Below are 12,098 nucleotides of genomic sequence, written 5' to 3'. Positions count from 1 at the left end.
TCCCAGGATCCTCTTTGCACTATCCCCATGGCTACTTCCTTGGTGGGAACCAGCTCCCCTGCAGATTTTTACAATAACTGCGTTATCCCCATTCATAAATCTTTCAGTATCGTTCCCAATACAGCATCCTTAACAATGCTGACGAAACGTTCTTGTTGCTCGCTGTTCAGGATCACCCAGTGGATCTTTATCCTATTGAGAAGAAGCCGAAGTCATGACAACGTCCTTTCGTCACCCCTCCGCGGCCCCTCCTGCTGTTATCCTATGCTCCACAACTACCCCTCATCTTTGTTATTCTTTGTGTTATGCTTTCGGCGGGGCCCTCCTGTACTCCTTCCTGTATTCAGAACTCTCTTCCTGTACAGTCCCCTGTGCCTGCACCTCAACTTCCCTCTCAGTATTCAAACATCATCTTTGTTGTTGACGCTTCCAAGGGCAGAGTTTAATAAAAGCCATTTCCCTACGAATCACTGGGTTGTTGACTGGAAGCTCTCCCAGAGGAAGCAGCAAAATAGCAGTGACCATCCCTGGGCCTGGGGAAGCAGAGAGGAGAGGCTAGGATTCTTCAGCACCATTTCAAGGGGATCTGGTTGATGCTGTTGTCTCTGGAGGAGCATCGGCAAACCCCGGAGAAACTGCAAACTGGATCCAGCCACCTCTGAGGTAAGTGGGGGCTGCTTGGTTGGCACTGGCAGGGACAGCCACCCTTCCATTCAGACAGGGATACATTTCATGCAGCCCAGCTTTGAGCTCTTTGGTGGCTGAGGATGACCTTGAATTTTTTTTTTTTTTTTGGATTATCCTGCTGTTCTCACCAAGTCTGGGATTCCTGGTGCAGGTTACCACGCCTGGCTAAAATGCCGTACTAATAGTAAATGCTTTCTTGACCATCCCGTTGAAAATTAATCGCACTCCCCAGACACTCCTTACTCCCTTCCTTAACCATGGAGAATATATAATGTGTCAGCTGAGCGCAGCTAGAGTTACATTTGCAGAGTCTCCTTCCAGAGTTCCAAGGTTGCACAGGCCCAGACCACACTGCTCAGGCACGGAAAGCAGACGCGAGGGGGCACTTTTTTTTCACACGGAAGACTCGAACAGGGCAGAACGTGGTGGTGTGCCTATGTGTATACTTATTTACCCGTGGGCTCACGTCTCACTTCTTCGGTCACCTGCTCGGCGTCCGGCAGTCACTGAACCCTCAACGCCTTGTTGCTGACCCCTCTCAGTGTGTCGGTGTCCTGGGCCAGGGTGTGCTCAGCCCTGGGATGCAGGGGCTTCTCCCTCGGGGCTCTCTACCCGTCCTCAGCATGGAGGCTTGAAGATTGTGTCACCGGTGTCTCAGCCAGTGCTCTTGTCTTCCGCTCAGCTGAGGGTTTCACGGATGGGAAGTTGGGGGCGGGGCACACCTGTGTCAAGGCTCCACAGAGCTGACGGAAAGTTCGGTGTGAAAGTGGAGCCAGGGCACTGCAGGTCAAGAGCTGAACTATCTTGGGCTGTGTTTAACCCGTAAATAGCCCCTCGTGGTCCTCTTCTGTGTTTGTGTGAACACCTACCTGACATTTTAGAATGTAAAAAAAAAAAAAATAAAATAAAAAATAAAAACCAGCTTCCACCACCTGCTGTTGTAACCCACCTGCCTGGTGTTTCTACCAACGTACCTTAATCTATGACTCTTCGTTCTGTTACTTTAAGAATTTCATGACACTGTTACCATGATGGAATCTGTGTTCCTGGGCCCTGGTCCTTCTTATTTGGTTCCAGAATAAATTCTCTTATCCTCTCTGAGATGACAGCTACACGTTTGCACCAACAGTTCCACCCTGGTCCCCTTAATCTCTGCCTGAATATCCGCCTTTCTTACTTCAGGCACCAGCAACACCCACCAAAGAAACAGCCTCCTGCACGCAGCTTGTCTAGTCTCTAGAACCAAACAAATTCCTGGATAGAGAGCAGGGAGGTGGGGAGGGGACTGTGTACAAGGATGGTGGTGGGGAGGGAGAGAGAGAGGGAGGGAGAGAGAGAGGGAGGGAGGGAGAGAGAGAGAGAGAGAGAGAGAGAGAGAGAGAGAGAATAAACGTGTGTAAAACGCAGTTTTTGGTGGTGGCACATGCCTTTAATCCCAGCACTTGTGGGGGGCAGGTGGATCTTTGGGAGTTCGAGGCCAGCCTGGTCTACAAGAGCTAGTTCCAGGGCAGGCTCCAAAGCTACAGAGAAACCCTGTCTCGAAATACCAAAAAAAGGAGCCCCAGCCCCTATAAAGGGTACTAGCACAGCACTGTGAACGCCAACCAATGAGCTTGTCTTTTTGAGACATGGTTTCTCTGTGTAGGCCTAGTGGTCCTGGAATTCGTTCTGTAGATCAGCCAGGCTGGCCTTGAACTCAGACTTCTGTGTGCCTAGTGCTGGGATTAAGGCACTGTGTCACCACACCTGGGCTTTTGTTTGTTTGTTTGTTTGTTTTTAAAGATTTCTTTATTTATTATGCATACAATGTTCTGACTGCAAGTTTGCCTGCATCCCAGAAGAGGGCATCAGATCTCATTATAGATGGTTGTGAGCTCCCATGAGATTGTGGAATTGAACTCAGGACCCAGGACCTCCAGAAGAGCAGTCAGTGCTCTTAACCTCTGAGTCATCTCGCTAGACCTCCCTAATGCACTTGCTTTAAATGTACTATGAAGTTTAGTTACCCATTTCCTGCCCTTAGAACATCACACTTTCGTGGCGAGGGTGCTTGCCTGTTTTAGTCCTGGTGCTTGAGAGCTGACCACACAATTAATGAGGCAGTGTAAACAGAGCTCACCTGCCACTGTCCAGTTACCTGGCTGTGTTGAACAAGTACTTGTAGGGTACCTATCACAGGCTAGATATTTTGTTAGCTGCTAAGGTACACGAAAACAAGGCTTCTTTGTTAATCTGGCAGAATGCAACAAGATAAGAGGAAAATCACTGTCAGGAAAACCAGGGGTAACAAAGAGTCTCAAGACTGGGGAAATAACCCACAGTTTGCCCCAAAGCCAGCACAATGCCTGTGTACCAAAGGGTTGAACGAAGTCCTCTTTACTGGAGAGTTCAATTATAGGAGGGTTACCCCCATCCCATGCACAATTGCTGGGTGCTACACTGCCAAAGCATGTTGGCTGTTGGTCATGTTCTTTTGGGGCCAGGCAATGTGATTTATCTGTTTTCATTACAGTGCCCCCCCTTTTGAGACAGGCCCCTCTATGTAGCTCAGGCTGTCTTTAATCTTTCCATCTTTCTGCCCCAGCCTCCCCTTGCTGGGGTTACGGGTGTGTGCCGCCACACCTGGCAACAGTCATTCTTTTGTTGGAAATGTAGCGGACAGGGCTGTTAGTGAAACCTTCTGTCCCTGCAGCAAATATTTGCATGTCATTTACGCGGAAAGGGTTGATATGAAGATATATAAAAACCTTGAACAAAGCAATAGCAAGAAAGTAGCCTAAGGACAGACAAAGGCCCTGGTAGACGTTGTTTAAAAGAAGTTATCGCTCTCCTATGAAGTTGTAGTCTGTGAGGTCGTAGCAGCTGACTGGTCATATTGTATCTTTTTTTATTGATTTTTTTTATTGAGCTCTACATTTTTCTCTGTTCCCCTCCCTGTCTCTCCCCTCCCGCTTCAGCCCTCCCCCAAGGTCCCCATGCTCTCAGTTTACTCAGGAGATCTTGTCTTTTTCTATTTCCCATGTAGGTTAGATCTATGTAAGTCTCTCTTAGTGTCCACATTGTTGTCTAAGTTCTCTGGGATTGTGGTTTGTAGGCTGGTTTTCTTTGCTTTATGTTTAAAAACCACCTATGAGTGAGCATATGTGATAATTGTCTTTCTGTGTCTGGGTTGCCTCACTTAAAATAATGTTTTCTACCTTTATTTTCCTGTAAAATTCAAGCTGTTGTCATTTTTTTCTGCTGTGTAGTACTCCATTTTGTAAACGTACCACATTTTCTGTACCCATCTTCACATTGTATCTTTAATGGAATACTAGTCAGCCTTTGAAAAGAAGGAAACCCAAGCAGGGCATGGGGCACATGCCGTTCACCCTGGCATTTGGAAGGCAGAAGCAGGGAGATCTCTGTGAGTTCGAGACTAGCCTGGCTTACAAAGTGAGTTCCCAGCCAGCCAGAGCTACATAGTGAGAGTCTATCTTGAAAAATAAAATAAAAGAAAGAAAACCCCTAAAGGAAACCCTAGTATTTAAAATATCATATGTGAATTTATAGGGATTATAAATGCCACCCAATTTCATGTTCTGTGTGGAACATGAAAGAACTGAACTCTTAAAAGCAGAGGGCAAAGTGTAAGGCAGCCTGACTGCACTGCAAACCTCGGCAGGCTACTCCCTCCACCTGCTCATCTTTCGAACTGGTCCTGTTACGGAGTCTCCAATGCTGAGCTTTTCAAGGTCTGCATCATTGACCCCTCACTGGCTTCCTGTGAGTGCAAGGAAAAGCCAGCTAACTACAGATTCCTTCCTCGGTCACCCTTGTAAAGCACATGCTCTAAAATGTGCTGATTTATTTATTGTTATATGGACAACTTGGAAGAGTCAGTTTTCCATATGGGTCTGGGTCCCGAACTCAGGTCATCAGGCTTGGTGGCAGATGTCTTTACCATTTAAGCCGTCTTAGCCACCCAGTCACACCCCCTGAAGTATCTTGGGCTCCTCACCTAGAGTTTTATTTCTGCGTGAGACTTCTCCTGACAGTGTGTCCATGGTTACTCATTACCTATCACCCTTCTGCCTGAGGGCAGGGACTCTTACCTGTTTATGTCACTGCCCTCTGTCCAGCCCTGAGAATAGCCCCAACATAAAGAAGCTGTAGGCATTAAGTTGAACAGATGATTATGAGTCTTTGACATTGGACAGGGTGTAGCCCTGGCTGACCTGGAACTAGGTTTGTAGGCCAGCCTGACCTTGAACTCACAGGGATCTCCTGCCTCTGCTTCCTGAGTGCTGCTGGGATTAAAGGTATGCATCACCAGTGCTGGCTGGTTATGGGCCTTAGAGAGCAGTACGTGAATGAGGATCTCTCTACATAGATAGCCATGGCTGGGCTTAAATCCACAGAGATCTGCCTGCCTCTGCCTCTCTCGTGTTGGGATTATAGGTGAGTGTCACCATGCCCAGTCTCTTTTTAGAAAAAGTTTCCAGAAGCTCAGTGTGATGGCTCACACCTGTGTGATTCCTGCATCTGGGAGACTGAGGCCAGATGGAAGTTTAGGGCCATTTTGGGCTACATAGTGAGTTCTAGGACAGTCTAAGTTATGGAATAAGTCTCTATCTCTGTACACCACTGTATCGCTAAAAGCAAAAAAAGAGAGAGATAAAGTTTGCAGAAACCAGTAAAACAAGAACACTGGAGTCTCAGAAAGAGAGTGTCTCTTCTGAAAGGACCACCACACTCAAAGTCCCTTCCTATTACTTCCTGTGTGCCTCTCTATCTGTTTTCTGGACTCTCTCTGACTCTCTGTGATTACTTCCTGTCAACTAGTTGCTGGTTCCACCTCCTGACCCAAGGTTGATTTTATTTAATTAACACAAATGCAAACTCAGGCTTCACAGTGTGATCATATATCCCTCAACAGTTACCCTCTTGCCTATCGAGGACCCACAGATGCTCATTTGGTCTTGAGATGAAAGAGGTAACCAGATAGGTGAGATCTATAGCAGTCACTTTAATTGCAGCAATTTGGGCCCAAGCCAGGGGTCCCAGCCTAGAGAGCAGAACTGACCAATGTGACACAGGCTTTCAGAAGGGGAAAAGAAAAGTCCAACACCATTTACATGGACAGTTTCTGTGCTTTTACTACTGCACATGTCCATGGTATGAGCGACAGAGAAAGGTCTTCTCACCACTCAGGGAACAGACATTAAAAACAAAGAGAAAATCGTAGCCATCCTAGAGGCTATTTGGCTTCACCTATGAATTGCTGTCTTCTACTTCTCTAGTTGGAGGACATAGAACGGTGATTCCCCTGGGAGAAGAGGTCACTGGCAAACTGACCTGGATGTCTCCAAATGGCCCTAAGAGAGTGGGGCCTGTTGGTATTCTGAGGACATACCCTGACCCAGTATTACCTGAGACTCCATGGTACAACCAAGAAGAAACAGAATGCAAGAAGGTTGGCAGAGGACACCAGAGGGACAGATCACTCCCCCAGAAACTGTCCTTCCCCAGGCTGGTCATCTGCAGCCTACAACACGGCCTGAGTTGCTCAGACCAAGGTATGTTATACTTAGACCCGACAGCCTGGCAGATGGGGTTGTGAAACCGAGGCTTCCCAGAAAATTCCTTAATATTCTGGCCTTTGGGAAACAGAGAGAGCCTGAAGAACTGGAATCTATGCCACAAGAAGGGACCCTAGGGATAGATTCAAACCTGTCCTCGAGGTCCCCAGACCTTTGGATCCTAACGAAGACCTCCTACCTGTGCTTAGGCCCTGACCTAGTTTTGTTTCCAAAGTACTTCTAACACCCAGGGCCAGAGTCCCACCTCACTGTCTAGGAAGCTGAGGATCCCCATCTCTATTTTCCATTCTTGACAAGGTCCACCGCTTAGCTAATTATTCCCAGCAAGAAATCGGCAAGCATTTCTGGTTACTCTTAGACCTCTAATCCCCAAACTATGTAGGGATAGGAGCTAACCAAACTGTCAGTCACTGAGTGACAAAGCTCACTGTGACTGGGGGCAGGGAGCAGTCCAAATCAACATTAAAGGACTTACAAGGTGCTGAAGCTTTTCTAATATCCCAAACCTTTAGCCTAGGCACTTCATCTTGTTCTGATGCCTGCTATTCTGCCTTGCAGGTTGACTCATCTGTACAATAGCAATATTACTGAACCTCTGAGTCTTCTTGATGGGCACATACTAATAGATTAATTAAATGTTTCTCTTCTAATGCTTTCCATAAATGGAGTTTTCTTGTACTGAACCCACTCTCAAATAGTCACACAAAGGCTTAATTTAAATTGCAAGTACTTGGCTAATAGCTCAGGCTTATTAATAATTTTCTCTTACATTTTAAGTTAACCCATGTTCCTTATTTATGCTCTGCCATGTGGCAATATCTTCATTAGCATGGCATGTTCATTTCTTACTCCCTCTGTGTCTGACTGGTGACTCCTCACCCCACCCTTCTCCTTCTCATCATCTTTAGTCTGGTTGCCCCACTTATACTTCCTGCCTGGCTACTGGCCAGTCAGTGTTTATTAAACCAATTTAAGTGACAAGTCTTTACAGTGTGCAAGAGAATTATTACACAGCAGCTTTCCAAATCGAGGAACTCCTTTTATGCATCTTAGTACTCATTCTGCCCCTATATAATGGGAAAGAAGAAAAAAATGTGTTTTAATATTGACCTTGGACTATAAAAAGGAGCTGCTCCTGTTCTTAGCCCATTCTTGGTTGGCGCCAGCAACAGCCATGGACACACTAGTCCTTATCATGGGAGATGCAAACTTTAAAAACTAAGTAGGCAGGTTGATTGGTGCCTAGAGGCATTAAAAGTTTCCATTTCTGAATTAAAACAGTGGTAAGATTCCCTCACAGAAGTGGTCCTCAAAATGAGAGAGACTTATAATTACTTTTCATGAGATAAGGAGGGCTATGTATGGCTTTGGGAAAAACCTGTTGTTTCTGTGTTAATTAATCAGGAATAAATTAGAGAAAATCTTGCCATGATTGAGCAAAACCTCAAACAAAGAGACAAAGACATAAATCAGATAATTGATACCAATCTCTGTTCTCTTGGTCTCCCTGGCTAGCTACAATATTACCAACACTGGCTGGGCCTTTAAGTCTCATTATGACTGATTAATGGTGGACCCTGCATCTTCAACTATTTTGTCCAATTTTATGAAGGATGAATCATTTGACTCATTTACTACCATTGGGACATGTAACAGGGCACCAGACCTTAATAGGTCCTCAGATCATAGCACAACTGACTCCATGATGGAAGTTCATAAAACTCAGCACATAGACAGTACCACCTGCTATAAAATCAAAGACGTAATCCATCAAACTCCGTAGACTGTCTTGAAAAGCCTTTAAGTGTACTAACCTTGCTTTTTGACTTCTGTAGTTCTGCTTCTGGCTAACTGTTCTTGTCAACTGAAATAGGTCAACCTAAAATGTGGTTTTTGTGCTTGAAAGCTCACCCTGAGAAAGGCTCAGGGCTACACTGGGATCCTGAGCACCCAGTGTAGTTGCTGGCCAGCTAACAAGATTTTCTATTGACTTAAACTTGTCTCCGAGCAGTCTACTCTGACGGATATCCAACAACTAGTTTTGCTTTTTGTTGGGCTGTTTTATCCCAGCAGCAGAAAGGAAACTGTTATCTCAGGATACTATGCTTGCAGCCCTGCACGGTTACAGGCCATGACATCATGCCACAATGTTAAAACATTGGGTATCTTTGTCTGACAGCCCTACTGCTTGTGGGAGGCACTAGGACAAAGCAGAGGCTGGTGGATCTCTGAGTTTGAGGCCAGTCTGGTCTACAGAGCAAATTCCAAAAGAGCCAAACTTAGGCAGTGAAGAACAGATATGATTGAATGAGAGGGCCATGTTTCAGTTCCAGCAGGCAGCAGAACTTGGCATCTTCGGACACATGGTTCTAGAGTTAAGGTTAGCTGAAAGAGCTATGGAATTTGCCTCCACAACTAAGGAAAGCTGCAGAGACAGGCATGTGTCAGGGGTGTCCCTGAATAGAGAGCTAGAGAAGCCATTGTGTGAAGCTGAAACCTAGATTGCCTTAGAGACCCCAAGATGGTGGAGATGCCAGAGCTATAGGATACTTGCAGGGAAGCTGCTAACAGGGAGTGGAACCAACTTAAGAGAAAGACATGTGTTGCAGTCAACCAAGCTGAAAGGAATTAGGAATCTGAAGATCTGGAGAGTGTTTTGACATCAGACATGGAGATGCAGAGTTTGGAGTTTGCCCAGCTAGTTTTCTGTCTTGCTTTGGTCCAGTATTTCCTCACTATGTTCCCTCAACTACATTTTGGAACAGTATGTGTCCTGTGCAATGAGATGTTGGAAGATTTTGATTTTGATTTTATAGGGGAGTACAGTTAAGAGACTGCATGAATCTCAGAAGAGACTTTGGAATTTTAAACATTGTTAGGACTGTGATCGACTATGGAGCCTTTTGAAGTTGGACTAAATGCATTTTGCGTTATGACATTGTTACAAATTTATGAGGGCCAGGAGGTGGAATGTGGAAGTTTTAATGTAATTGGCCGCCATAAGCTCCTAGGGAGTGGCACTATTAGAGTGTGTGTCTATGATGGAGTAGGTAATGGCCTTGTTGGAGGAAGTGTGTCACTGTGGGAGTGGGCTTTGAGGTTTCCTATGCTTTTCAATGTCACTGATCATTTCCTATTGCCATCTGATCAAAATGTAGCCAGCACTGTGACAGCCTGCATGTTGCCATGTTCCCTACCGTGATGATAATGGGCTGAACCTCTGGAAGTGTAAGTGAGCTGCCTCAATTAAATGTTTTCATTTATGAGAGTTGTCGTGATCATGGAGTCTTTTTACAGCAATAAAAACCCTAACTAACATGGTGGGCTGGTGAACCTAGAGGATTATTGAGATCTAAGCCAGTCAGAGACCGCGTCTGAAAAAGGAAGGTAGATGGGTTGTGGAGATGATCCAGTGATTTAAGAACACTGACTGTTCTTGCAGAGGACTGGAGGTCCATTCCCAGCACCTATATGGTGGCTAACAATCACTTGTAACTGCAACTCCAGTACATCTGACACCCTCTTCCGGCCTCCTTGGGAAACATCAAGGACCTATACACTCATGAGTGCCTTTCCTCCCACAGAACCCCACAAATAAATACCCAAAGGTCTACAGCCGAGTACTGTAGAATCTGGCCGAGTACTTCAGAAGAATAGTCATGAGTTTGGTGTTTCATGCCCATAAACCAGCACCTGGGAGGATGAGGCAGGAGGGTCAGAAGTTCCAGGCCAACACGGTCTACAGAGTAAGTTCCAGTCTTGACTATAAGGGGGCCTTGTCTCAAAAATCTTTTATTTTTATTTTTATAGTTGTTTATGTATTTTTTTTATTAAAAATTTCCACCTCCTCCCCTTCTCTCATTTCCCTTCCCCTCTCCCCATTCCCCTCCCCCTCCCTCTCCAGTCCAAAGAGCAGTCAGGGTTCCCTGCCCTGTGGGAAGTCCAAGGTCCTCCCCCCTCCACCCAGGTCTAGGAAGGTGAGCATCCAAACAGACTAGGCTCCCACATAGCCAGTACATACAGTAAGTGCCATTGTCCTTGGCTTCTCAGTCAGCTCTCCTTGTCAGCCACGTTCAGAGAGTCTGGTTTGACCACATGCTCCATCAGTCCCAGTCCAGCTGGCCTTGGTGAGCTCCCATTAGATCAGCGCCATCGTCTCAGTGGGTGGGCGCACCCCTCGTGGTCCTGACTTCCTTGCTCATGTTCTCCCTCCTTCTGCTCCTCATTTGGACCTTGGGAACTCAGTCCAATGCTCCAATGTGGGTCTCTGTCTCTATCTCCATCCATTGCCAGCTGAAAGTTCTATGGTGATATGCAAGATATTCATCAGTGTGGCTATAGGATAGGGCCAGTTGAGGCACCCTTTCCTCAGCTGCTCAAGGAACAAACTGGGACCATCTCCTTGGACACCTGGGATCCCCTCTAGAGTCCTGGGAATATACCCAAGAGATGCCCAATCATACTACAAAAGCATTTGTTCAACTATGTTCATAACAGCATTATTTGTAATAGCCAGAACCTGGAAACAACCTAGATGCCCCTCAACGAAAGAATGGAAAAGAAAGTGTGGAATATATTTATGCATTAGAGTTTTACTCAGTGGTAAAAAAACAGCAACATCTTGAATTTTGCGTGCAAATGGACAGAAATAGAAAACGCTTTACTGAGTGAGATAACCCAGACCCAAAAAGATGAATATGGTATGTACTCACTCATTAGTGGATTCTAGCCATAAATAAAGGACATTGAGCCTATAATTCGTGATCCTAGAGAAACTAAATAGGATGGTGAACCCAAAGAAAAACATGTAGCTATCCACCTGGATACTGGAAGTAGGCAAGATTTCCAGGCAAAAATTGGGAGCTTGGGGTGGGTGTGGGGTGGGGGTAAGGGAAGATGGGGAGAGAGAAGTGAGAAGGGGAGAATGGAGAAAGCTTGGGGGAATGGGATGGTTGGAATGGAGGAAGGATGGATATGGGAGCAGGGAAGTATATATCTTAATTAAGGGAGCCATTTTAGGGTTGGCAAGGACTTGACTCAAAAAACTTTTAAAATAATACAAAAACAACAAAACCTAAAACACAGAATGTTGTAAAATACTTCTTTTCCAAATACAGCTTTATTTGTGGTCATATTTTCTTCACACTCTTTAGTTATGACTTTCTATGATGAGCTGAATGTATCAGCAGATGTGGGCATTCACCAATATTTTACTAAACCAGACACTGAGTTTGCAAAATGGTAAAACATTCTTGTAATTATTTTTTGTTTTGAATATGTACTTAGCCAATAAAATGTTATTTATAGTAACACACAATAATGTTTTTATAATTGCTTTTTTTTCTGAGATAGGGTCTCACGTAGCCTGGGTTGGTCTCAAACTCATTAAGTAGCTGGGCACCTTGAAGTTCTGGTCCTTTTGTCTCCATTTCACTCGGTGCTAGGATTACAGGTGTGATTTTATTTTGTGTTCATTTCTTGTATTGTTTTAAACGTTTCTGTTCAGACCATTTAAGTATAAACACGATCATAGTTTATGTTCTGTTCTTGGATTTTCCTCCCTTTCAATAATTTCTCTGGTTCAGGTGACCCAGGCACGTCACTGAGAGGTAATAGCAGAGTCAAGACAGGAGGAAGAAGCATTTTGTCATCTAGTAAGCTTCCTCATGTTAGTAAAATGGCTGCTGTAACAATGCCCTTGATCTCTCCACTGTAGAAACATACTTTCGCTTCATCTCCCCACACGACAGCCTAGTCTTGGGGGTCACGCGTGGCCCTGTTTTGTTTCTGTTGTGGCACAGTTGTAATGTTACCTCCACATACTTTGGA

The 12,098-nt window shown here is 45.2% G+C and overlaps 2 long non-coding RNA genes across 2 annotated transcripts in view; one reads left to right on the top strand and one right to left on the bottom strand.

The window, feature by feature from the left end:
• The first annotated feature begins 370 nt into the window (after nt 1–370).
• The window catches only part of LOC148120044 (uncharacterized), a 16,118-nt gene continuing 4,390 nt past the window's right edge, over nt 371–12,098 (top strand). Inside the window, exons 1-2 of the long non-coding RNA XR_015734736.1 lie at nt 371–663; nt 9,854–10,015. This is a non-coding gene — a long non-coding RNA (uncharacterized LOC148120044). The remainder of the gene's footprint in view (nt 664–9,853; nt 10,016–12,098) is intronic.
• LOC148120043 (uncharacterized) overlaps nt 10,165–12,098 on the bottom strand; it is a 19,472-nt gene continuing 17,538 nt past the window's right edge. The window contains exon 5 of the long non-coding RNA XR_015734735.1: nt 10,165–10,571. This is a non-coding gene — a long non-coding RNA (uncharacterized LOC148120043). The remainder of the gene's footprint in view (nt 10,572–12,098) is intronic.

Source organism: Myodes glareolus, chromosome 13, assembly GCF_982192425.1.
Source record: "Myodes glareolus chromosome 13, mMyoGla1.1, whole genome shotgun sequence".
Classification (NCBI taxonomy): Eukaryota; Metazoa; Chordata; class Mammalia; order Rodentia; family Cricetidae; genus Myodes; species Myodes glareolus.
Note: the sequence above shows the minus strand (reverse complement) of the source record. Positions and strands in the feature narration are given on the sequence as shown.